Source organism: Panthera onca, chromosome A1, assembly GCF_046562875.1.
Source record: "Panthera onca isolate mPanOnc1 chromosome A1, mPanOnc1 haplotype 2, whole genome shotgun sequence".
Lineage (NCBI taxonomy): Eukaryota > Metazoa > Chordata > Mammalia > Carnivora > Felidae > Panthera > Panthera onca.
Window position 1 is genome coordinate 85,541,973 of NC_138339.1, and position 24,379 is coordinate 85,566,351.

Here is a 24,379-nt window from a genome sequence, read left to right on the forward strand (position 1 = left end):
TACACTGTTGAATTAAAGCTGTTTGTGCATGTGTGCGCGCATGTGTGTATTTTCACATAAAAATGTGCTATGTGAAAAATGGAAAGTATTTCATAGTGTTGCTGGCTAGATGGATGTGCTAATAATCCGGGTCAGCACACATGCCCCTATTCAGCAGCTCTGGGTGCACTGCGATGATTAGGAATGCTATTTTGAAAGGTGAAGCAAGAGGTCTGCCCTTGCATACACAAAAGTACAGTCCTAAGCAACTAGATGATAATTACCCACTCCCATTACCATTCTTTATAAAAGAGTAAGCTATTAGTTGTAGAAAAATTACATACATGCATGGAATGTACTGGGAGAAATGACTGAACACCATAAATATTACTAAATACTTAGACTACCCTACTGTCATGAAATTATAGATGGATATAGTGAAAACTGAGCATCTGAAATCAACTCTTCCCACATAAAAGACACACAAAATGGTTCTTATTTTTATGCCTGTTCGCATTTTGCTACCTATGTATTGTGTATAAAGCTGACCCACATATGTCAAGTCCACAGATTCTAAGTGCCTTGGGAGGGGTCAGGATGGAGAGCCTGAGTGGTAACATCTACACTAGATCTCAAGCCCATACTTTCCTGGTGTTCTTCTTTCTTCTGACCAGGTTTTCCTATCCTTGTGGCCCCTTTTTTTTCTTTTCCTATCATAGTTCTTCACCTGCCATAGTTCTAGATCTCAGGCAAGGAGTGGCATCTGCTTGTTATCCAGGAAACTAAATGTTAAAGGGACTCTTAATTAATATGTGTGTAGTGTAAGTGAAAAATTGCATCAGTGAATCAAAATTTACCCTTGTGAACTTATTTTTAAAAATAAATTTAGAATAAATCAATGTGGGGGGAAAAAAGAGAAAAGCCTTTTTTAAGCTGTTGAGATGTTCTAGAAAGATCCCATAAAGGTCAACATTGACAACGCAGTGCACACCGTCATTATTTTCTTTTATCTTGCTCTCTAGTGGTTGAGGGGACACATTTTTCTTTTCTTCTTTTAAAGACATTTAAAAGCAGTGTTCCAGTTTCACAGCCAGCATCTTCACACCATTCGAAAGACATACAGTCAATCATAACCCCAAAGAGGAGGCAGAGGGTTAGTTTTCACTTAAGTAAAGTTTAGTGAAAAGCCAACAGAGCAGTGTGATTATGGCTAGATCAATGATGCATAGTTCTGAAAGGTTTCACACAAGCAGCAGTCTTAGGATGCAGCTCTAAGGAGCAGGTAGGTCAGAAAAAAAACATAAACTCAATGCCCAGCACATGTACCTCCCTTTGGGTCCATAAAGAATCTGACCAGATTGTCTAACGGGAAGCCATTCTTGCCACAGGGGCAGGGTTGAAGTGCTTCCATTTCCGATGACTGCATTTCAGCCTTGAGTATGTCAGCTAAGGTTTTCTGCTGGTCAAAGTCACAAAAATTCCGGTCGATATCTTTTATGAGGAATGACAAATGTAAAAAGATAAACTCGACTGTGTCAGATAAACTATATGGGCTTTTACTAGATCCCAAGCAAAGATTTAACAATGTGTAGTCAATTTCAAAGTCTTCTGCTAATTCAAGGAAACAAAAGACTCTCACTAAAAAGATTTCTACCAGGCTGGAGACTATTATGTTCAGGCTATGAAAACCTTGAGAACTGTCCTTTTCAGATAGGAACTGTTATAAAGAACTTTAAAAAAAAAAAAAAAGTTTCTCGTGACTGATCAGATAAATGGGAATCACGTCAAAGTATTTCTTCAGAAGAGATCAATTTTGAATAATCTACCCGTGGCAGAAAACTCTTGGAGTTTCTACCATCTCAGGTTTTCAAAAGCCCCCACAGGGACTTTTGTTTTTAATAGAGAAACTACATTTCATGAGTAACCATCCCCGATCTCTCCTTTAAACAGTAGAAAGATTCTTTTTACTCACATGCGTTCTAAACTATCTCTGGATTATCTCTAAAAACAGGGACAGGGGGATTTAATCTATCAGAAATTTGAATGAGAGCCTACTTACTCTTTTAGGCATTAAAAAAATTAAAAACTCCTCACCTCTGTTAACATAAGCACATATTTTGCCTATGTCTCAGTCAGATTACTAGCTGGTCTTTTTTTTTTTTTTTAATCTGCAGGGGTCAGCTAGGAATTTTTTCCTCCTTTTCTTCTTCCTCTCCTTCCTCTCCCTCTCTTTCTCTCTTTATCTACCTTCATCTTCCAATTCTGAATATGGAATTTGAACATCTGTCATAATAAATTTTAACTATCATTTTATTCTCTCTCACCAACCTCATTTAAAATAGCTTCCATTTGGAAGTCACATATAAACACCAAGGAGATTATGAAAGGGTCAGCAGTATGTTCTGCATGGATTCTAATCACAGCTATGTCACAACCTGCCTTGTGACCTTGGCACAGCCACAGTTGATGGTGTTTAAAATATCAAAAAATTATTTCATTTGCTAGTGTGCATAGAATTAAAAAAAAAGTTATTTGATACTTCAAAGCAACAAATTCTAGTTCAATGTTTTCATTAAAATATCAGGATTTGTAAACAATTACCTTTATGCTCTTTGGCATGCACAAAACAACTTGGTACTGTATTCCTGCAGTCAAATAAATTGTACATAGGTACAGCCAAGTGTCAAAGTAAATTCCCAGATTCTTGTGCATATGTAGCATGCCTGTGCCCAAGACAATGGTGAAATAAAAATGACCCCTATACAAATGTCCTTAATAATGAGGAAAAAGGAATATATAATACATATGCAAAATAGTGTGTAAATTCAACATTTTTCTCATTTTTCCAAGCCTCAGTAGCTTTTAAAGAAAGATTTCAGGGGTTACCTATCCTGTAGAAAGCATCAAATCAAAAGGATTGACCATTAAGTTTAGCAGCATGATTCATTGTATCAACTTCCCTCAGTCTTCTAATACTCCTTTTCAAAAATTGTGCAAACTGTGTGAGACTGTGCGTGGATTAAATTACACCATTATGTCCTTAGAGGAAATATTTTTTATTATTCAAGCAAGGAATGATCTTTGCTCAACCATGACAGGTTCACAACTAGCTGATCTAGAATTTCGGGTTGGTGTTCAACACAAGCCAGTCACACCCTTCCCAAGGCAAACAATTATTTCTAAAGAGTTTTACTGGTGTCATATGCTCGGTCCCAAATAATAGGAAATCTTAGGAAAAAAAGATCTTGTAACTGTTTACGTTGCTTCCTGCAGTAAAGTAATCCCTGTTATAAACACACACACACACACACACACACACACACACACACACACACACACCTATTTACATTTAAAATAACAATTATTTTCTCATTTGTGGCTAAAAATTTTTATCTCTAGTTCCATGGATTGAGTTGATTTATCAGTCAATAATACATGTTCTCCTTGCAGATAAAGTAGATCTACAAAGCAGCTGTCAAGCAACTGTGGACAGTATAGGCACATGTAATGGGTCAGAAGATAGTTAGCTTAGGACTTCTTACAAAATATCTTTTATTGTTCTTTTTCTGCTCATATGTGTTGTTACACTCCCTTCCAATACATTCCAGTACTCTCTTCCACTCTCTTTTGCTTTCTTGTAACTTGAGAAGTTTATCTCAAGTTAACTAGAATACTTCTCTTTCCCTAGTAACAAATTATAAATCCTAAGGGTGTCCTTTTACTATGATTTCTTCTAATGTCAAGGTCCAGAAAATTCAACGTCTGCAAAAACAGTGATAAAACCCAAGAATGTTAGAAAAAAGTGTGTATTTTACTACTTCAGACAAATCAATTGCCTAAACAATGATTCAGAAGCAAGAAATAAAACTTAAAAATTGCTCCTTCAAACAGATATGGAAGTCAGGAAACAATTCAGGCTTAGACCTGAAATGTTAGTCACAGCACTGTGACCTATCACCTTAAGTGATAAAATACACAGGTCAGAATTGACAATACATACTCATGGCTGATCATGGCTGCTAGTTATTGATCAAAGGAGAAAAAAAATACTTTGCTGGAAAAACATTGCTCTGAATTACAAACATCCATTCTCTTGAGACTCAGCAACTCTCTGGGTTTCTCCCTCTGGAACTGGAAGCAAGAAGTGAGTTCAGCCAGTATTTAATACCAAGTGAATGTGGTGCTTAATCAATAGTCTTCTGCTTTGTTCCTCGATGTGGAAAGCAGTGTCTATTCATTCAGCAAAGGTTAATGCCAAGGGTCAAGTGATTTCACACTCTCGGTAGGATCCACAACATTGCAGTAGTTCAGATGCCCTAGACAATGATGACTCAGTTGGACTGATTTATTGCCACTCGAAGGCCCTGCTTAATACTAAAGTGCTCTCTTATGATAATACCTCAGAAAATAGCACTGATAAAAGAGGAGGCAATAATTACCTACATTTTGAGGTAATGTCTTCATTTCTAACATCCTATAAAGATGTAGGGTCCATTTTAAATGATCTGCTTCGGGTATTAGCAAGCCATTTAAACAGGATCTTATCAGTATCTTCTCTTTTATGAAATACACCACAGAAGAAATTCAGTAACCATATGATACAAATGTAAATTATAAGTGATGCAGGATTTAACATATGTTTTAGGGAATCCTTTTAAATATTCACTTATTGTAGTATTTTTCCTATTAGATAAGAAGAAAGGAAAAATATTTGCTGATGGGAGGAAAAATGTAACTTAATATAGTTAATTCCATTAAACAAGGGAGACATAGTTTGCAATTTGATTTCATTCTTTTTTTTGACCAATTCTACCACATGACAGGCAGGCTAAAAAGACCTGTCTGTATATTTTTTTCTAAATGTGGTTCACTTAAAGCAGCATTAGTTGAGGTCACTGTTTTAAACCAGAACACATTTGACTATGTCAGGGGTCCAATCCTTAACATGTTAGCATCCATGATTATTATTCAGCAATGTCTCATTCCAGATGTGTTTTATATAATGAAAGAAGTTCAAATGTCACCAGGAAAATACTGTGAGAAGAATTAATTGGAAAGCTTATCACAGGAAAGTGATTTAGAATCCAGCTTTCACTAATATATCTGTGAATGATGAATATACTAATCAATTAGTAAAATAAAATAAATTCTGTAAAATTATCTAAAGACATCCTATCATTACAAGTGGAAGAACATTTGAAATAGTTTATTATATACCATTCCAGATGATTAGTATGTAAAGCACTCTAATAAAATTTCTTCCTTCTACTCCCTTTTCATAGGAACTATGGGATTTAAAATTCATAATCCAAACTACTTAAAACAATGGTTAATTCAGAAATCCTATTTAAAACTATTTTCAACTATTTAAAAATATATGTGCAGTCTTACAGATGAGTTAAAAATATATTTTTTGGTATTCATGTAATTCAAGAAAACACATTTAATTCTCCATGAGAATTTGCCTTAAAAACACACAAAATGGGTAACAATCAGTAACTTTGATATGAATACCAGTTTCATTGTGTAGTGATTACCTGTACAATGTCCAGAGGCCTGAATTTACCTTTTAATCGAACACTTGTCTGCAATTCTTTCCCAATGAGAATGATTTTATAGGCCATATATTTCAAGACCCTAATAGGGAAAAAAAAGAAGAAAAATTACCAATACAGCTTTTGAAAATAAAAAGAGCAATTAAACAAACTAAATATATTGGGTTTTTCTAAGCAAAAATACCATTCGTGACCTAAAATCCCTATGGAAAAAGATTGTGAGTTGACAAAATTGAGTATTTTAAGAATATCCCAAAAGTGTTTTTTCACAATAACTTTCCCATGCACAGTCCTTCAGTCTCAAGATATTTACTAGGAAATGCAGTTCAGTTAATTCACATGGGAATAAAACAAGTAGCCTAAAAAGAAAGTGTGTGTAGGTCTATTTTGCACTTCAAAACTACCAAATAAATTACAAATAATGTCATCATTTTGAATGGCTAATAAAATGCTTGCATTCTTTGATTTTTGCAGTTGTATCTAACATACATATAATGGCCAGAATAAAATGTGCTCTGTTGCCATTTTGCCTATAGTCATAATAAGTATGAAGTACAAACAATTGTTCATGTTTTAGTGTGACTGACAAAAAAACATTTTCAAGAGCACACTTTTTATTTCAATAGCAATTATTTCTTGAAATCCTGCCCAGTTACTGTTTTTTTTAAATATGTGTGGTCACTGTCTTGTATCTTCTGTTATGTGCTCATATGTGTAAAAACAAAGGAAGCTATACAGGAATCTCTGTTAATGCAGCTCTTTTCTTAGAAATTTAAACACTATGTAGAACTTTAAAAAAATTATCTCCTTTCAGCCATGCACACTCATCAGCTATAATTCAAAATCCTCTAATGCTGATTTCAGTGCCTTATGTGGGAATTATCTTGAGGACTAGATCTCTCTCAATAAAAACATCGCTTAGGTCAGGACAGCAAGCTTAATAGGCTGATATTTTGATGTTCACTCTACAACATATGTGTAGCTAACTCACTTCAAAATATCATTTTCAGAATACCTAAGTAAGAAAAAGGGAAAAACATCTTTCCCTTCATGCTTTTTCAAAACCGTTAAAGTTTTTCATGAAAGCTTTATCTAAAGATTCAAACTATTATTATAATAAATATTGCCAGATAGTATAATGAAATAAGTTTTCTTTAACAATATTATCTAATAGGTCACAAAATGATAATACAATATATTATGCTTTTCTCAATACAGAGACAACATACTGTTCATCTTACAAAATTAAGAAAATTCAGTCTAGCACGGTGACTATACTAAACAAGACTGTATTATATACTTGAATGCTGCTAAGAAAATAGACCTTACATGTTCTCATCACAAAGAAGTAATGGGTATTATGTGAGGTTGTAAAGGTATTAACTAACACCACTGTGATAATCTTTTAGCAATATATGTATATCAAATCATCATGCTGTACACCTTAAATTTATACAACATGTCTATTACATCTCAAGCAGCTAAAAAAAAATTTTAATTCAAATAACCAAAAACTAAAATTAAAAAGACCCTTCATTTCACCTATTTATCCATGCATCCAGTCTTTTGTACATGCGTGTACACAGATATCAACATATACATACTATATGTATGTATATGCAAAAAAACACTAACATATAATGTGCTCATTATAGGATCAGGGTGGCCCATACTCATTTTTAATTTCTTTTTTTAGTAGCAATATACTGTGAATATCTTTGCATATACTTATGTATTCTTTTACATCATATTAATGATTCTATCAAATTTCACTTACCACAGTACTCTAATTAGCCGTTATTCCTCCTTCTGAACATTAAAATCATTTTCTTATTACTATTATAGATGAGGATATGCCCTTTTTTTTTTTAAGAAGGCTTCATGCCCAGTGTGGAGCCCAGCATGGGGCTTGAACTCATGACCCTGAGATCAAGATCTGAGTTGAGATTAATAGTCTGATGCCTAACCAACTGAGCCACCCAAGCATCCCGTGCCAAACCTATTTTTAACAAAATGTATTTAGAAAAAATATCTTAGAAAAAAATCAGAGGCTCAAAGTATACAAAAAGTCAAAAAACTTTGGATAGGTTAGAAGAATAATAGCTCAAAATATGGAAATTTCATTGTTAACTTTGTGAAGCAAATAAAGAATGGAATCATTTTTGACCACTTTAACCACACAACTTCCCAGATACTGTCATATACTCCATAGTAGGTCTTAACATATTCCAATATCTTAATAGTCATTAACTAATAAGTTTCCATTTGCTATTTTGCTCAAAGTTATTTTAATGGGCAATACTCTATATAACCATCCTCAACCACATAATGGGAATTTATGAGAGTTTCATCAGCTTTTAGAGGTTGAAAGAGTGTAACAAATATATAATTGTATAGAATGTTCTAGATTCATAATTTTGTAGCCACTTTAAAGATAGTTTGACTATACTATTAAGACCATGTATTAGTCATTTGTACAACATATAGTAATAAAATGAGTAAGGACCAAACCACAAATCTTATTTAGATGTATAAAAGCTTGCTTAAAAAATTCAACATAAAAACTCATAATTTCTAAATCTCAATATAAATCAAACCCAAATTAAAGGTTATTTTGCATAATTTGCTTTCCAAATGATTATCCACTAGGGAATTTAATGAAAGAACTTAAGTATTTGTATATTGCCCTTTGCTGTTCATCAACATTAAGTAAAATGCATTCTAAATTTTTGTTATATTGTATGCACAGATTAAATTTTTCCTCTACTCGAAAGATTTTTTTTTTTTTTTTTTTTTAACATTTTTTATTTTTATTTTTGGGACAGAGAGAGACAGAGCATGAACGGGGGAGGGGCAGAGAGAGAGGGAGACACAGAATCGGAAACAGGCTCCAGGCTCCGAGCCATCAGCCCAGAGCCTGACGCGGGGCTCGAACTCACGGACCGCGAGATCGTGACCTGGCTGAAGTCGGACGCTTAACCGACTGCGCCACCCAGGCGCCCCTCGAAAGATATTTTTAAAAAATAAGAACTCAAATATTCTCATACGAGCCCATCAGTAGTTTGCCAATATTTATTATTCATTCCCTACATTTTTACAGATGACAGGTTTAAAAATAATTGTGTTAAACTGATATTAAAAATCACTGGCAAAATCAAGAAAATAGTAGTTTTTAGATATTACTACTCATGAAAATTTTTATTTAGAATTGTTATTATCAATAAATACTATATACCAAAGGCATTAAAATGTTAAAGTTGACAGAATTTATAAGTAAATTTTACTTATATCTCAACATAATGTTGTGCATGGGTTTTACTTTTAGGCCAATAATTGTTTTTAGATCAGTAATTATATAAATTATCCACCTGTATAAAAAAGGCCATTAAATAGACCAATAAAAGCATAAGACTGGTCATTCTGTCCTTTGACCCAGTATTACAAATTAGACATGCCACTCACACAATTAGGTAAATCACAATCTTCCTGGGTTTTAGGAAGAGTTACAGGCTTTTAAAAGTATCCTCTTTTTTTGGTTCATTCAAATAAAAAGTTGTCACAGCATAGTTTAAATTTTAGTCCATAGGCTACTATTTTTATATATAAGCCTAAAAATTGTGAAAAATTGGGATACCCCACTAAATTTTTACATATTTAAAAGATGTTCCTTTATCTTAGCTTACTTTTCAAGTACTGCATCCAAGAAGAAAATACAATGATTGTACAGATTAGGAAAGGCAAGATTATATGGCAAAAGTGAATAATACCCAAATATTAGTACCCAAATTTTTATTTCTAACACACTACCTGGTCAACAGATAGATAAGAGGTTCCATTTATTGTAGAGACCTAGGGACTCAGGCTGAGGATTCTCTCAACCCAGCTTTCCATAGTCAGAGTGCCAGAGGGAAGACAATATAACCTATTACACACTTCTCACAAACCATTTGCTAAATCTGTACTTTATATACCTAACTTTAAGGATTTAAGGACACAGAGAAAAAGTCGAAATGTTGGTCACTGGCCCTAATTCTAACACAAACACTTAAGAAGTTTAGCAGGTGGTGAAAATGCATTTTGTTGGATAAAGTCATTGAATTCCATAAATAGGGAAATGGTGAAGATCTTTCAATGTATTTGTGTATTATTGAGTTATTGGCATAAAATAACCCTTCTTAAATGTTCGAGAATTAATGAATGATTGAATTAATGAATGAGTTTTTTAGTGAGTAAATACTCACAAAACTTTCTCCCCGAGAAAAAGACAATGACATCATGAAGATAATTCTGTTACTGTTTGAGAAACTTGCCAGGGAGGATATTTAATGGAAGTTCCAAAATTATGTATTTACTAGCACGATAAATTAATTTCTTGGCAATATGTGGATTGAGACTGAGGAAATAAAATATTTTCCTTTTAAGATAATTGTCTATTCAATTAAACGAGTTTTCCCCTCAAGTACCACCCAAATGTGTTATACATTCTTGATTCTGCCAAAATAATAAAAAATCAAAAGTATAATATTATATTTAGACATGCCCCAGAATTACAGGTATTTTAAGTCAGGATAGGAGACAAGCATGGAAACAGGACTATAACATAAGGCAAAATAAGATCACTACTATAACACAGGTCCGTACTGGTCCCAAAACATGAGTGTTCTATGCCACAGCCATTTTAACTTATTCTTCAAAACAAAACTTTCACAGCTCAAATAATTTCAGTAGCTTATAAATTTCTTCTTATTACACAAGCAAAAATAATCCCTAGTGGCATCCTTTAACAAAAATACAGCCTTAACATTCCTTATGTAAACCTAGAATAAGTTTTCTCAGTTTACAAGAAAAAAAATCAGAAATGTTGACATAGTTTTAGGATTATGTTTGCTGGTCTTTTTTAAGAGTCTTCAAGGTACTTTTTCATTTATATGTATGTACACACACACACATAAACATAATTAACTTCTCTAATATTTAATAATTCATATAGGGACTAATTTCACTCATTAAAATGTGGCAGATGCTGGCAAATACAGTAATTTCCCCATGTGGCAAATGGCCTTCATCACCAACTACCCCATTCTAGAAGCCATTTCACATTCAAGTATTTAGTTTTCCTGTCTGCATTAACTTTAAAAAAGCATTTAATGTTGCCATTTGTGCTTGTATGATGTGATGATACTAACTCTAAAGAACACATTTGTTAAACACCTTATAACTCAGAACAACAAGTTCACAAAACAGTTTGAATCATCCTTAATCATTTCTAGAAAAAAGATTAAGCTGGTGCTGTTTCAAACATCCAACTCTTTGCATGATACTTCAGCCACAGTAAGTCTGTCTGCCCTTCCAGACATCTTGGTAGGGCAGCTGAAATCTCACTCTGTTTATTTCAGAAGGCTTGTTCCTACTGCAATTCCATCATACTATGCTGAATATTACTATGAAGAGAAAGTTCTTCTCTGCCTTAGGCAATTGCAGGCAAGGATTATATAAAAAATCAATGGAAAAGAGAATGCTGCAGACACAATGCAATATTTAATTCTGGGGGAAGAGGACTAGCTGGACTTTAAGACATATATACAACTTATTTCTGAGACCATGCTCAAATTGTCCATTTAAATCCATATGCAGGTTTGAATCAGGCTCAAATTCAGTAATGAAGCTATTATTGATTCTGCGGAACATGACTTCAAAATTGAGCAAATACTGAACAAACTATGAGGAGCTCTTAAACTCTGGACGTATGTACCTAGACATCTCAATTTAACAACCAGACATACATTAAACAGCATTAATAGCCAGGCACTTAATGGATCAATTCCCACTGTTTGTGTAATGTGGAAATAAAAAAGGCTTATTAAATGACAAGCTTTCCCTGGTTTGTGCTAATTAATTATACACCACATCTGACTGCTAATTTAGTGGGAAAATGCAGCCCCGAACCACAGTTTCAGCTTGAACTTTGCCTCACCATCACCCAGTTCAGCACAGAGTGCCGCTGCAGCCCGCCTCTGAACGACACCAGTATTAAATTAGAGCACAAGGCCATCAATTTAATAAGTGCTGCAGCAGGTAATTTGAATAAGGACATATTAGTATTCTACCAGTGCACAACTAAAAGCAGCTGACCTTTCAGACCAAAGAAGATCCTTGAACACATTCAGCTGAATCTGAGAACACAGTAATAATCTGACAGTGGTAAGAGTGCCAAGAGAGACGTTTACGATCCTGGACCCATTACTATACATCAGGCTCTCTGTGGTATTACGCGAATAGTTTATATACCTCGGCCTCTCATTTTGCTCTTGCTCCCTGCCATGAAAGAAAAGACACAGAACTCAAGCTCATAAAAAAAAAAAAAAAAAAAATCTTATTTTCTTTCTTTTTTTAATCTTGTTTTCAATACATTTGGAAACTCTTATACTTTGGATTTGTGGTGCCAAGAACACAAAACTAATTGATGCACATGTAAATCAAATCTGAGAAGCCACATAAGAAATCGTCAATTTCCTAAAATATGAGGCAAACTTAACATTAGCAAAAATAAACGTGAATCTATTAAAAAAAAAAAAAAAAACCTGCTGTGAAACAACCAGGAACCACAGCACCTAGAGCGAATAAGAGCTTGGGCGCAGGAGTAAGAGTAGAACTGGGTTTGAGTCCCTGCTCTGTCACACATTTACCATCAAAGATGCAGTTACTGAACTCAATGAATTCAGTTCAACAGATGTTTATCAAGTCCATCTCAACCCATGTTGTAAGCCCTAAGGTTATAAGGATGAAAAAAGATTTGATCCCTGTTTTCAAGGAGATCAAAATCTAGCAATGGTGACAGAAACAGGCACTATTAGTCACAGTACAGAATGAGAAACCCCTTCAAGCACAGAGAACAGTGATGAATTTGCCTGGTGGTTTCCAGGAAAGGTCCTCACACATGGCAATAGCGATTCTGGGTGTCACGAACATTTCACCAGCACAGAGGAAGGAATGCCCTCTGATGAGAAGTTTTCATCAAATGGCAAAACTACTACATTGTAATAGGAAGATATATCGGATTAACTTGAAGAAGCATGAGAAGTTGTAAGCATGTGATCCTGTGTGCTTGAAAATGGTTTCTATGTAAGTATAAATACAATGTATTAGTGGGTTTAAAATCAACGTGTGGAGGGAGCGGCCAAAATGTTTACTTTCTCGGCCTCACAATAAAAGTGTAAGTCAAAAACACGTCTGGAGTTCCACCCAAAGGAAGGAATATGCAACTAAGCCAGGAGTGTGCAAGCACCACACTTTGGTAAAGGGGTTTCCCTCCCTAGACTTACTACTACACCATCCTCTCTTCCTCTGCTATTTAGGTAACCAGAGGAGGGGAGGACAATAGGAAAGATGTCATTACAGATCTTAAAGCTACTTTATCTTTTTTTAAATTCTAAACTTTGACACCTTATCTACTATTACTTACAAAATACTTCTTTCACGTTCTATAACCAGCGCTGACACTGACACAGCAAATACTGATGCCGCCTTACTGCTTATTTACAGCTGCATGTATTCTAACCGGTTGTTGCCTGTGCTCTACAGGTTATTGAATATTTTGAGTATCACCTGCATAGCCACAGTCCCAGCAGAACACAGAGGATGAGGTAACTGAAGGGAAGAACTATTTAGAAAGTCTAGGTAGGAGTAAAAGAAACCACCGAGGTGCCTTGGGGCTACTAATTTGGGGCTGCAACCACTCCTATGACCAAAGAGGCAGGACAGGAGCCTTAGGAGAGAAACAGCCAATACATTGGCAATGTGGCAGGGCCAAACCTGATGAAGCAATACCCTGACCTCACTGAGCTGTCACCCTTGATCTTTTGCAATACCTCTTATTGGCCATATCCAACCAAGAAGCTTAAGTCTAAGAAATCCATGGATGCAGAACTAAAGTTTCTTTGTACCTATGGGGCACAAAGCAGAGAAGAGAGTGGTAGAGAGTGGTTCTGGAAAAGTGAAGGAAAAATAATCTAGCACATATTTTGCTCCTGCTTGTATTAACGGAGTTATACCAGCCTGTTCAAAGTCACAATGGAGAACTTCCTCCCAAGTCCAAGTCAGTCTTCCTGGTTTCTAGGGTCCCAGACAGTCTATGCTTCAGGAATCCCATTCCTAATCCTGCCTTTGTCTGGGAATAGCCTATTGTCAACAGCTTTCTGAAAATCTGAGTTGCCTATTAAAACATGCTATTCCTCTAGACTACTCTCTTTATAAATGATAGCTAAAGCTAAAAGTGGTTTTGTACCAATGGCTGCTGGTATTCATGTATGCTCTTTTCACTTAACTTTTGAAAATTGCCTTCTCTGTAATGCAAAGCTGAACCAAAGGAAATATCAGTAATGACAGTCTTTTTGAAACCTACAAAATCATGTAGCAGCCTTCTGTTGCAGCCAATAAAAGTAAAATGAGAAACCATGCAGGCTTAGTCTAGGATAGTGGCATGGAGAGGTGATGGGGTGGAGGTGGCATATTCCCGAGATAGGACTTCATGACAATTGAATTTGGAGGATGAGGCAAGAGTCATGAATAACTGGTTTGAGTGACTAATTCATTGCATAAGAATTCAATTAGTCAAGATGAAGAATAAAAGGAAATGTATAGGCTTTATAAACTTCATGAACCAACCTTATTTTTTCTTTATTGACTAAAATGCAACACTGAGAAAATAATTAAGTTTCAGGGAACCTGGGTGGCTCGGTCAGTTAAGCGTCCGACTCTTGATTTCAGCTCAGGTCGTGATCTCATGGTTATGAGATCAAGCATTGCGTCAGGCTTGGTGCTGACAGCACAGAGCCTGCTTGGGATTCGGCCTCTCCCTCTCTCTGCCTCTGCCTGCCTCTCTCTCTCTCTCTCTCTCAAAATAAGTAAATAAATAAACTTTTTCAAAAAAGAAAACAATTAGGTTTTCAATGATTTTTCAGTTTAGAATAAGTGCAGGAGGTAAGCAAGTGACATTTGGGAATCCCTCAAGAAAATGCTACATTTGCAGGGTATAAGACTAGAATAAATTTACCCCATAATAAGTGACCTAAAGCCTCATTACAACATTATGAATATGAAGTTATCACAGTATAAACATCGAGATATCTTAAATAACTGCCATTGTCATTCTTACATATAAGCTACAAGGTGAGGGAGAAAAACACCTCACTTGAATATTAATTTTTAGTAATACACAAGGAAATGAAGAACAAAACATAAACACAGCTGAAGTAGCATAGGTAAATATATTCAGTGTCACATTCATTTATTTTTAAACCCACTCATTTATTTTTAAACTCATGTCATCAAGGTACTTAATTATACGCAGGAAAAACCAACTCTAAGCAGAAAATAAAATTATTAAAATAGCAGGTTATAGGGCACAGGACAGAGAGCTCTGTAAAAGCCTCCAGATACAACAACAGGTAAGCAGTTGAAACAGGGAGACCTTGATTCACTGTTGCAATTGGCAGTGAGAAGTAGCCCCTAGGGCAGAACCGTTCCAATCATCCCTGCTCTTTTTCCTCAATGCCAGCATTTGTCTCTACTAGCAGCAACCTTCAACACGGGCAAAGAAAATACAGAAACTAGAGAAGAATATCACTTACATCCTAACAATAACAAAGCAGATTACCTATAAAATCACAGATGGTTTTACATCCATTAGTGTGCTGAGAATGCAAAGAAGCCCAATAAACCATAATCCAGAAAATGCTGAACTTCTTGGCTGCTTGTGTCTTTGGTACAGACATGGGAGTAGAAAGAAGCCACCTTGGACACAGGTAAGAATAAAACACCTACAATTTTAACTAAATTTTAAATACCAATTAGGGGATGGCATGAGACTTTAGAACCCCTGGGAGAACTAAACAAAAAGAATCTGCACCTTTTCCACAGGCCTTCATCAAATGTTCAGGAGTCCCATCTGGGAATAAATGCAAGCTTGAGAACAGCACCCCCATGTTCATTGCATTTCATTGTATTATTTACAACAGCCAAGACATAAAAACAATCTAAGTGTCCAGCAAAATATCAATGGATAAAGAAAATGTGGTGCATATCTACAATGGAATATTAGCTACAAAAAATGAGAAATACTACCATTTTCAACAACATGGATGGACCCTGAAGGCGTTATGTTAAGTGAAATAAGTCAGAAAAAGACAAATACTGTATAACCTCACTTATGAATGGAATCTTTTAAAAAATCATAGGGAAATAAATCAGATTGTTGGTTATAAGTGTGTGGGGGGGTGGATAACTTACAGTTATAAGATGAAGAAATACAAAGGATGTAACCTACAACATGATGACTGTAGCTAACACTGCTGCATGATATACTGGCAAGTTGCTGCGAGTAAATGCTAAGAGTTCTCAATGCAAGAGAAAAAATTGTTTTCCTGTTCCTTTTTTTCTCGCTCTTCATTTTATCCATATGAGATGATGGATGTTAGCTGAACCTATTGGGGTAACTGTTTAGCAACATATGTAAATTACACCATTATACTTTATGCCTTGAACTTATACTGTCAGGTATGTCAATTATTTCTTAATAAAACTGAAGAAATTTGTTCACGAGGAATATTAAGAGAAGAGCAGAAGAGATGAGTGAGACCCACCTCACTGAGGCACAGGTGTACAGGACCTGCAGAAGTCTGAGACCATGACAGAGGAGAACTAAAAATTCTCTAGGCATTCTGGGCCCCACATTCATCAATACTTGGAATTAAAGATGAGGTATTATAGATCCTAGTGAGATTAAAGAATAATGAGATATTATAAACAATCATATGCAAATAAATGTGATCACTTAGAGGAAATGAACTGATTCTTTGAAAAAACTTACGTAAACTGACAAAACAAATAAAAAATCTCAATAGCATTATACCCATTGAAGAAAATGAATTCAGAATTCAAAAATATCCTATAGGACCTCTACTCCTGACCATGATAGAGTAATAGGGCCCAATCTCCACCCCACCTCAACCCCAGAAGAGTAGATAATTCTCAGAGATTGCACAGAGCTGCGCAGTTTGTGTTCCCATGAGTCAGAGTGAAAAGGCCTCCTAATTCTTAGTGAAATGAATTAAAATCCTCAGAAGTATATCTCCTAGAAATATAACTCAATTAGCCCTACACTAAACGATGTCCTGGATCCTCACTAACAAAGCATAAAAGCAAACTTCAAATGAATCAAACTAATCCCCCAAAATTTAACTGCATAGCATTTTTTTAATCCAACACTAAAAAGAATGTAGCAAAAAAAAAAAAAAACAAAAACCATAAGAAGAGAGGAGGGTGACTGTCTGGCACCAAATCAAAATTATCAGTTATATACAGTGTCTAGAAAATATGACTCAGAACCAGGAGAAAAATCAGTACAATCAGATCCAGAAATGAAAAGGATAATGAAATTAACAAAGATATTAAAATAGCTTTATAAGTATCCTCAAGTGCTGAAGAATATAGAGAAATAAACAAATGGGGCTATATCAAACAAAAAAGCTTTTGCACAGTGAAGGAAACCATCAGCAAAATGAAAAGGGCAACCTACTAAATGAAAGAAGATATTTGCAAATGATGTAACTGATAAGGGGTTAATATTTCAAAATACATAAAGAACTCACACAACTCATTATCAAAAAACAAACAAACCAATTAAAAAATAGGCAGAGGATCTGAAAAGACCTTTCTCCAAAGAAGAATACATAGAGATGGCTAACAGAAATGCAAAAAGATGCTCAACATTACTAATCAACAGGAAAATTAAAATGGTATTTGTCTTTAAAAGCACATCAAAACACAATTAGATATCATCTCATACCTGTCAGAATGGCTAGTATTTAAAAAAAAAGTAAGAAAAAAACAAGTGTTGCTGAAGATTTGGAAAAAATGAAACACTTGTGCACTGTTGGTGGGAATGTAAACTGGTTCAACCATGACGGAAAACAGTATGGATGCCCCCCCCCCTCCTTTTGTTAAGTTTATTTATTTATTTTCAAAGAGAAAGAGAGAGAGAGAAAATCCAAAGCAGGCTCTGTGCTGACAGCAGAGAGCCCAATGCGGTACTCAAACTTACTAACTGTGAAATGACCTGAGCCGAAGTTGGATACTTAACAAAATTAGCCACCCAGGCACTACTGGAAGATCCTTTAAAAGTTAAAAAACAGAACTACCATGGGATCCAACAATTCCACTGCTGGGTATTTATCCAAAGTATACAAATACTAATTAACCATTTGCAACTACGTGGACAGAACTAGAGGGTATTATGCTAGGCAAAATCAGTCAGTCAGAGAAAGACAAATATCATAACACTTCACTCATATGAGGGCTTTAAGATACAAAACAGATGAACATAAGAGAAGGGAAGCAAAAATAATATAAAAACAGGGAGGGGGGAAACAGAAGAGATTTAAATATGAAGAACAAACAGAGGGTTACTGGAGGGGTTGTGGGAGGGGGGATGGACTAAATGGGTAAGGGGAATTAAGCTATCCACTCCTGAAATCATTGTCGCACTATATGCTAATGTGGATGTAATTGAAAACAATTTTAAAAAATGATACCAATTAAAAAGATAGAAGCACCTCTATTTTTATTGAAGCATTATTTACAAAAGCCAAAATATGGAAGCAACTTAAGTGTCTACTGATACATAAATGGATAAAAAAGGTGTGATTACACATATGTATACAATGGAACATTACTCATCCATTAAAAAAGAATGAAATCTTGCCATTTGCAACAATATGGATGGCTCTACAGTATATTATGCTAAGTGAAATAAGTCGGGCAGAGAAAGACAAATACCATATGATTTTATTTATAGGTAGAATCTAAAAACAAAACAAAGGAATAAATGAAATTAAACAGAAATAGACTCATAAATACAGTGAACAATCTGGTGGTTGCCAGAGGGAGGGAAGGGATGAAATGGGTGAAACAGGAGAAGGATATTAAAGGTACAAATTTCCAGTTATAAAATAAATAAGCCAGGGATACAATATACAGTATTGGGAATATGGTTAATAATATGTAACAACATTATATGGTGACACATGGAAGTTATATATATGGTGGTGGTCATTTCATAATGCATATAAATGTTGTATACCTGAAATTAATATACTATTGTATGTCAACCACACTTTAAAAAAAGAAAAAAAAGAATATAGAGGAAAACATGAGCATAATGAGGAGACATAAAAGATACTACCAAAATTAAACAAAAGAAAAATAAATGAAGTGTCCGAAATAAAAACTATACCAGATGAGATTAACATGTTATACACTGAAGAAGAAAAGATCTGTGAACTTGAAGACATAGCAAGAAAAACTATTACATATAAAACACACAAAGGAAAAGATAGCAAAGAAACACTGAGCTCACAACTTGTGGGACAATGGCAAATAATTTGTAATCACAGTCTCACAAAGAAGGGAAAAGACAGAAAAAAGATTTGAAGAAACAGTGGCCACACATTTTCTAAATTTAATAAAAATTATAAAAGCAAGTCAAAGAGTGTCAGTGTAGCCCAAAATAACAAACAGAAACAAATATATAACAAGGCACACCATAATTTAATTTCTAAAAACCTGTGATAAAGAGATGATTTTAAAAGCATTTGGGGGATGGGGGAAAGAACATCACCAACAGAGGAACAAAAACAATAATTAAGCCTATTTCTCATTAGAAACTCTCCAAGCCAGAAGAAAAGAGAGTAACATATTTAAAATACTGAAAGAAAACTAGAATTCTATACCCAGTGACACTATCTTCCAAAATGAAGAGAAATTAATGAAGACTTTCAAACAAACAAAAGTTGAGAGAATCAATTGCCATTAGATCTGGGCTGCAAGAATGCTTGAAGGAAGCTCTTCAGAAAGAGGGAAAGGGATACTTGATGAAAATATGGAATTACAGAGGAATAAAGAGCACCAGATCTGTGACTATATAGGCACATATAAAAACTATTTTTCTTGCCTTTTTAATCTCCTTAAAAATATTAACTCTTTACAGAAAAAAATAACTTATCACAAAGTTTATAAAACACATCAAACCAAAATATATGAAAAAATTGCACAAAGGAAAGAAGAACAAATGAAGATATCTTATTATAACATTCTTTCACTGAAAAGAGGTATAATATTATTTGAGGGCACTCCATGATACATTAAAGATTTATTTTTTAAACCCTAGAATAACCACTAAGATGAAACAGAGACATATAGTTTATAAACCAATAATATAGATAAAATTAAATAATAATATTGAGTTAAAAGAGTGTAGAAAAAAGAAAACATAGAAGAATATATTAAAAATAGCCCCTACACCTTCCACAAAAATTAACTCAAAATGGATCATCGACCTAAATGCAAACACAAAACTATAAAACTACTGAGGAAAACAGCAGAAAACCTAATGACTTTTTAAATACATGGCAATGACATTAAATATAACATTAAAGGCACAACCCATGGAGGAAATAATAAGCTGGACTTCATTAAATTTAAAAACTTTGGCTCCGCAAAAGACACTGACAAGAGAACAGGAAGACAGGTTACAAACTGGGAGAAAATACTTGCAAAAGACATGCCTGATGAAGGACTGTTATCCAAAATATAGGAAGAACTCTTAAAACTCAACAACAAGTGGGGTGCCTGGGTGGCTCAGTCAGTAAAGCGTTCGACTTCCTCTCAGGTCATGATCTCGTGGTTTGTGAGTTCAAGCTCCATGTCGGGCTCTGTGCTGACAGCTCAGAGCCTGGAGCCTGCTTCAGATTCTGTGTCTACCCCTCTCTCCGCCCCTCCCCTGCTTATGCTGTCTGTCTGTCTCTCAATAATAAATGTTAAAAAAAAAAATTTTTTTAAACTCAACGAGAAATAGATTCTAGACCTGAACAGACACTTTACCAAGGAAGATATATAAATAATAAACAAATGAAAAGATGCTCCATATTATATGTCATCAGAGAAATACAAACTGAAACAACAAGATATCAGTGCACATCTATTAGAAAGGCCAAAATCCAGAACACCGACAACACCAAACGCCAGCCATGTTCTGGAGTAACAAGAATTCTCATTCACGGCTGGTGAAAATGCAAAATTGCATAGTCCCTTTGGAAGATAGTTTGGCAGTTCTTACAAAACTAAACATACTCTCACCATATGATCCAACCATCATGTATATTGGTTTTTAGCCAAAAGAGCTAAAAACATGACCACACAAAAACCTGCATACTGATGCTTATAGTAGCTTTATTCATAACTGCCCAAACTTGGAAGCAATAACGATGGCCTTCAGTAGATGAACAGATAAGTAAACTGTGGCATATCCAAAAGAATCTTATTCAGCAGTAAAAAAAAAAAAAAAAAAGAGTGAACAAGTCATGAAATGACATGAAGGAATCATAAGTACATTTTACTAAGTGAAAAGGCTACTTACTGTATGATTACAACTATTTAACATTCTGATAAAAAGAGATGATGAGGGTATCAGTGTTATACCAAGGGTTGGGAGAGAGGAAAAAGTGAATGAACAGAGAAAAGAGGATTTTTAGGGTAGTAAAACTATTCTAGAGTACACTGTAATAGTGTATATGTGTCATTGCACATTTGTCAAAACCCAGAGACTGTGTAGCACTGGGAGTGACCCCTGGTATATACAGTGGAATTTGGGTGATAATGGTATGCGTGTGTAAGTTTATCAATTGTAATAAACACACAACTCTGGTGTGGGATGTTGACAGTGAGGGAGGCTGCAACAGATACGCAGGGGTAGTAGTTTCAGCTCCATTTTATTGCCAAAGTTGACTTACTTTTTTTGAGCAGTTTTACATTCACAACAAAATGGAGCAGAAACTACCCACCCCTGCATCTCTGCCCCAACCTACCTCACTATCAACATCCCATACCAGAGTGCTTTGTTTATTACAATTGATAAACTTACACACGCATACCATTATCCCCCAAACGTGACGGGAATTAAGGAGGGCACTTTTCGGGATGAGTACTGGGTTTCATATGTCAGAGATGAATCACTGGGTCCTACTCCTGAAGCCAAGACCACACTGTATGTTATTTAACTTGAATTTAAATTAAAAAAAAATAAGTCTACTTTGAAAATTAGTAAGATAATACATTTCAATGTGAGTATATAGAAAATTCTATTAAATACAATTGGCCTAAAAGCCTAAATTAAAAGGCAGAGTTGTCAAACTATATATTTAAAAAAGGAAAAAACAACTATATACTCTGTACAAGAAATCCACTTTAAAAATAATGACACAAATAATAGAATTGAAATGAATCATAGGAAAGCTACAGGAGCTATATTATTTTCAGACAAAGTGGTTTTCAGAACAAGACATATTACCAGATATAAAGAAGACTATTTCATAATAACAAAAAAAGTTAATTCACCAAGAGAATATAACCCTAAACATGTATGTACCTAAAGCTGGAGCTTCAAAGTATATGAAGCAAACACTGATAGAACTAAAAGTAGAAATAGAAAATTCTCAATTTTAGTTGGGAATTTCAACACTCCTCTCTTGGTAATTAATAAGTAGACAGAAAAATCAGTTAAGGATATATTCTACTTGACCTAATTGACATTCCATCTCAGGACAAGAGAAAACATATTCTTTTCAAGTACACATGTAGCATTCAACAAGAACCACCATATTTCTGGGCATAAAACAAATCTCAAAAATTTTTAACAATTGATATCACATGACATATGTTTTCTGAATGTGGCAGGCAGAATGATGGGCCCATAAACATGTATACTAATCCCTGAAGCCTGTAAATATACTAAGTTACATGGAAAGTAGGAATTAGGGTCACCAGTGAAATTAAGACTGCTAATTTAGTGACCTTAAAATACAGTTGGAATTCTGGATTTTTCAGATGAACCTAATGTTATCTACAAGTTCCTTTAAAGTGGAAGAAGACAGAAGAGGGAGAAGAAAGATAGCAACATTAAGGCTCCACACATTGCCGACTCTGAAGATGAAGGAAGAGGCCCATGAGCCAAGGATTATGGGCAGCCTCTAAAAGCTAGAAAGATCAAGGAAATGGATTCCCCCCTCCCCCACAGACTCCAGAAAAAAATGCAGCTTCACTGTCATTGTGATTTTTTTTTTTTAAACAACAGTGTGTGTAATGCATCTTCCCAGTAACATTTCCTTTCATTAAGATATAAGTGCCGGTAAATTTATGTGTAGAAGCAAACTGGATAAGCCATGAGCTTAAATCCTTGAAACTACACTGTGTATAAGCCATCCTTCAAGTAACATCTTCTTTCATTAAGATGTAAGTGTTTTTAATCTTATGTGTAGAAACATATGGGAAAAGTCATGTACCTCCCTCCTCCACCCCAGATGTCTTTCCTAGCATGATGCCCTTCTTCATCCACATTTGTGTTTCAGGTGTAGAGAGGAGAGAGTGAACTTTTGTCTGTTGGTCTCCCTGGACTGAAGAGACAGAGGGTGCAAAGCCAAGACTGTTACAACTCTCAGAATGGCTTATTACCCAGAGCTGTCTGTCTGGGTCAGACAAGGAAATGGAGGGAAAGCTTCCTGTGGAAAGATTTCCTGTCCCAAAGGAGGTGAACCGCAAAAGGATGAAGAGATGGACGCTGCCTCCCTGGCTCCTCTTGGCAGCAATGAACTCCACTCCCCAGGCATCGGTCACCTCTAATCTTTTTAATCATAACACTTCCATTTGTATCGGTGTGTTGGTATTGATGAGATCATGATATCGTATATGGGAATTTTTTCTGTGTAAATCATCAAGTATAAGAAGAAACTATGGGACTCTGAGCCTTGCTTTAGAGAATTTGCAGTGGAAAAAATGGGTGTCATCCAACCAGCTTTTAATCATTTTGACTCAAGTGAAAATGCTCATAATTTCACACTGTGAATCGACATTTACAACCCTTAGGGGTGGGCCTTCAGGCCTGGCTCTTGACGATGATGTTTTGCACAACTCAGACTCCCTCTGCTCTCACCAACAGGTCCACTCCCGCTTTTTCACTCACACAGCTCCTGAAGCTCACTCTGCTTCTTGCAGAGGTTGAGAGTCCCCAATTTTTTTTTCAATTTGGATGTAACAACCCTAGTAGTTTATGTTCATCAGTTGTCTGTATATCTCTATATTTTATCCATTTTTTTTTTTTTGATGTGTAGAACTAGTTTGAAACTCGTTGTTTCCTTGTGGTAAGTGGTCAAGATGCTACCACAGGACCTGAGGCACTGATGAACGGTGTTATTTTGGACTTTCAACATGCTTCTTGGCAAGGTAGCTCTGATGGAGTTACTTTTTATTTCCATGTTCTATGAAGGTGTTGGTACTCTGCCTGAATGTTGTTCTCTAGACTGGATTGACTTGTTTCCTTGTGTCCTCAGTGCGGCTTTCTTCTTCAGTGTTGTAGGTTGGACAAATGCTACCAGAGAGAGTAAGAGACTTATATCTCTTGGCTGGCGCTCATGGACACACAGTCACTGGAGCGGGAGCAACCACAAAACTGTTATTTACTTACTTCTTTTTTGGAGCCTCACCTGTCTAGCTTAGAGAAAGAAAAACAATAATTTTACAGGCATTTTTAGGGGTCTCTTTTGGTTCTTTTGTTTGAAAGGATATCTGGGGGGGGGGGCAAACTTTTAAAATAAATGTCCTCTTCAAAAAAATCCAAAAAAAAACAAAAAAAACCTGGCATCTGAGTAGGAGTATGAAAATTACACCTTTCCCAAAAATTAAGTTGGAAAAAATGTCTTTAAAAAATTTTTTTAAAGGTAGAGTGCTCTTTTTTACCA

General features: G+C 35.2%; 1 long non-coding RNA gene and 1 pseudogene across 1 annotated transcript in view; one reads left to right on the forward strand and one right to left on the reverse strand.

Annotated features, from left to right (window-relative positions):
- Positions 1-5,521: 5,521 nt before the first annotated feature.
- The window catches only part of LOC132681176 (uncharacterized), a 233,327-nt gene continuing 214,469 nt past the window's right edge, over positions 5,522-24,379 (reverse strand). Inside the window, exon 7 of the long non-coding RNA XR_013556072.2 lies at positions 5,522-5,616. This is a non-coding gene — a long non-coding RNA (uncharacterized LOC132681176). The remainder of the gene's footprint in view (positions 5,617-24,379) is intronic.
- Positions 23,085-23,264, forward strand: LOC132681175 (neuronal regeneration-related protein pseudogene; annotated as a pseudogene).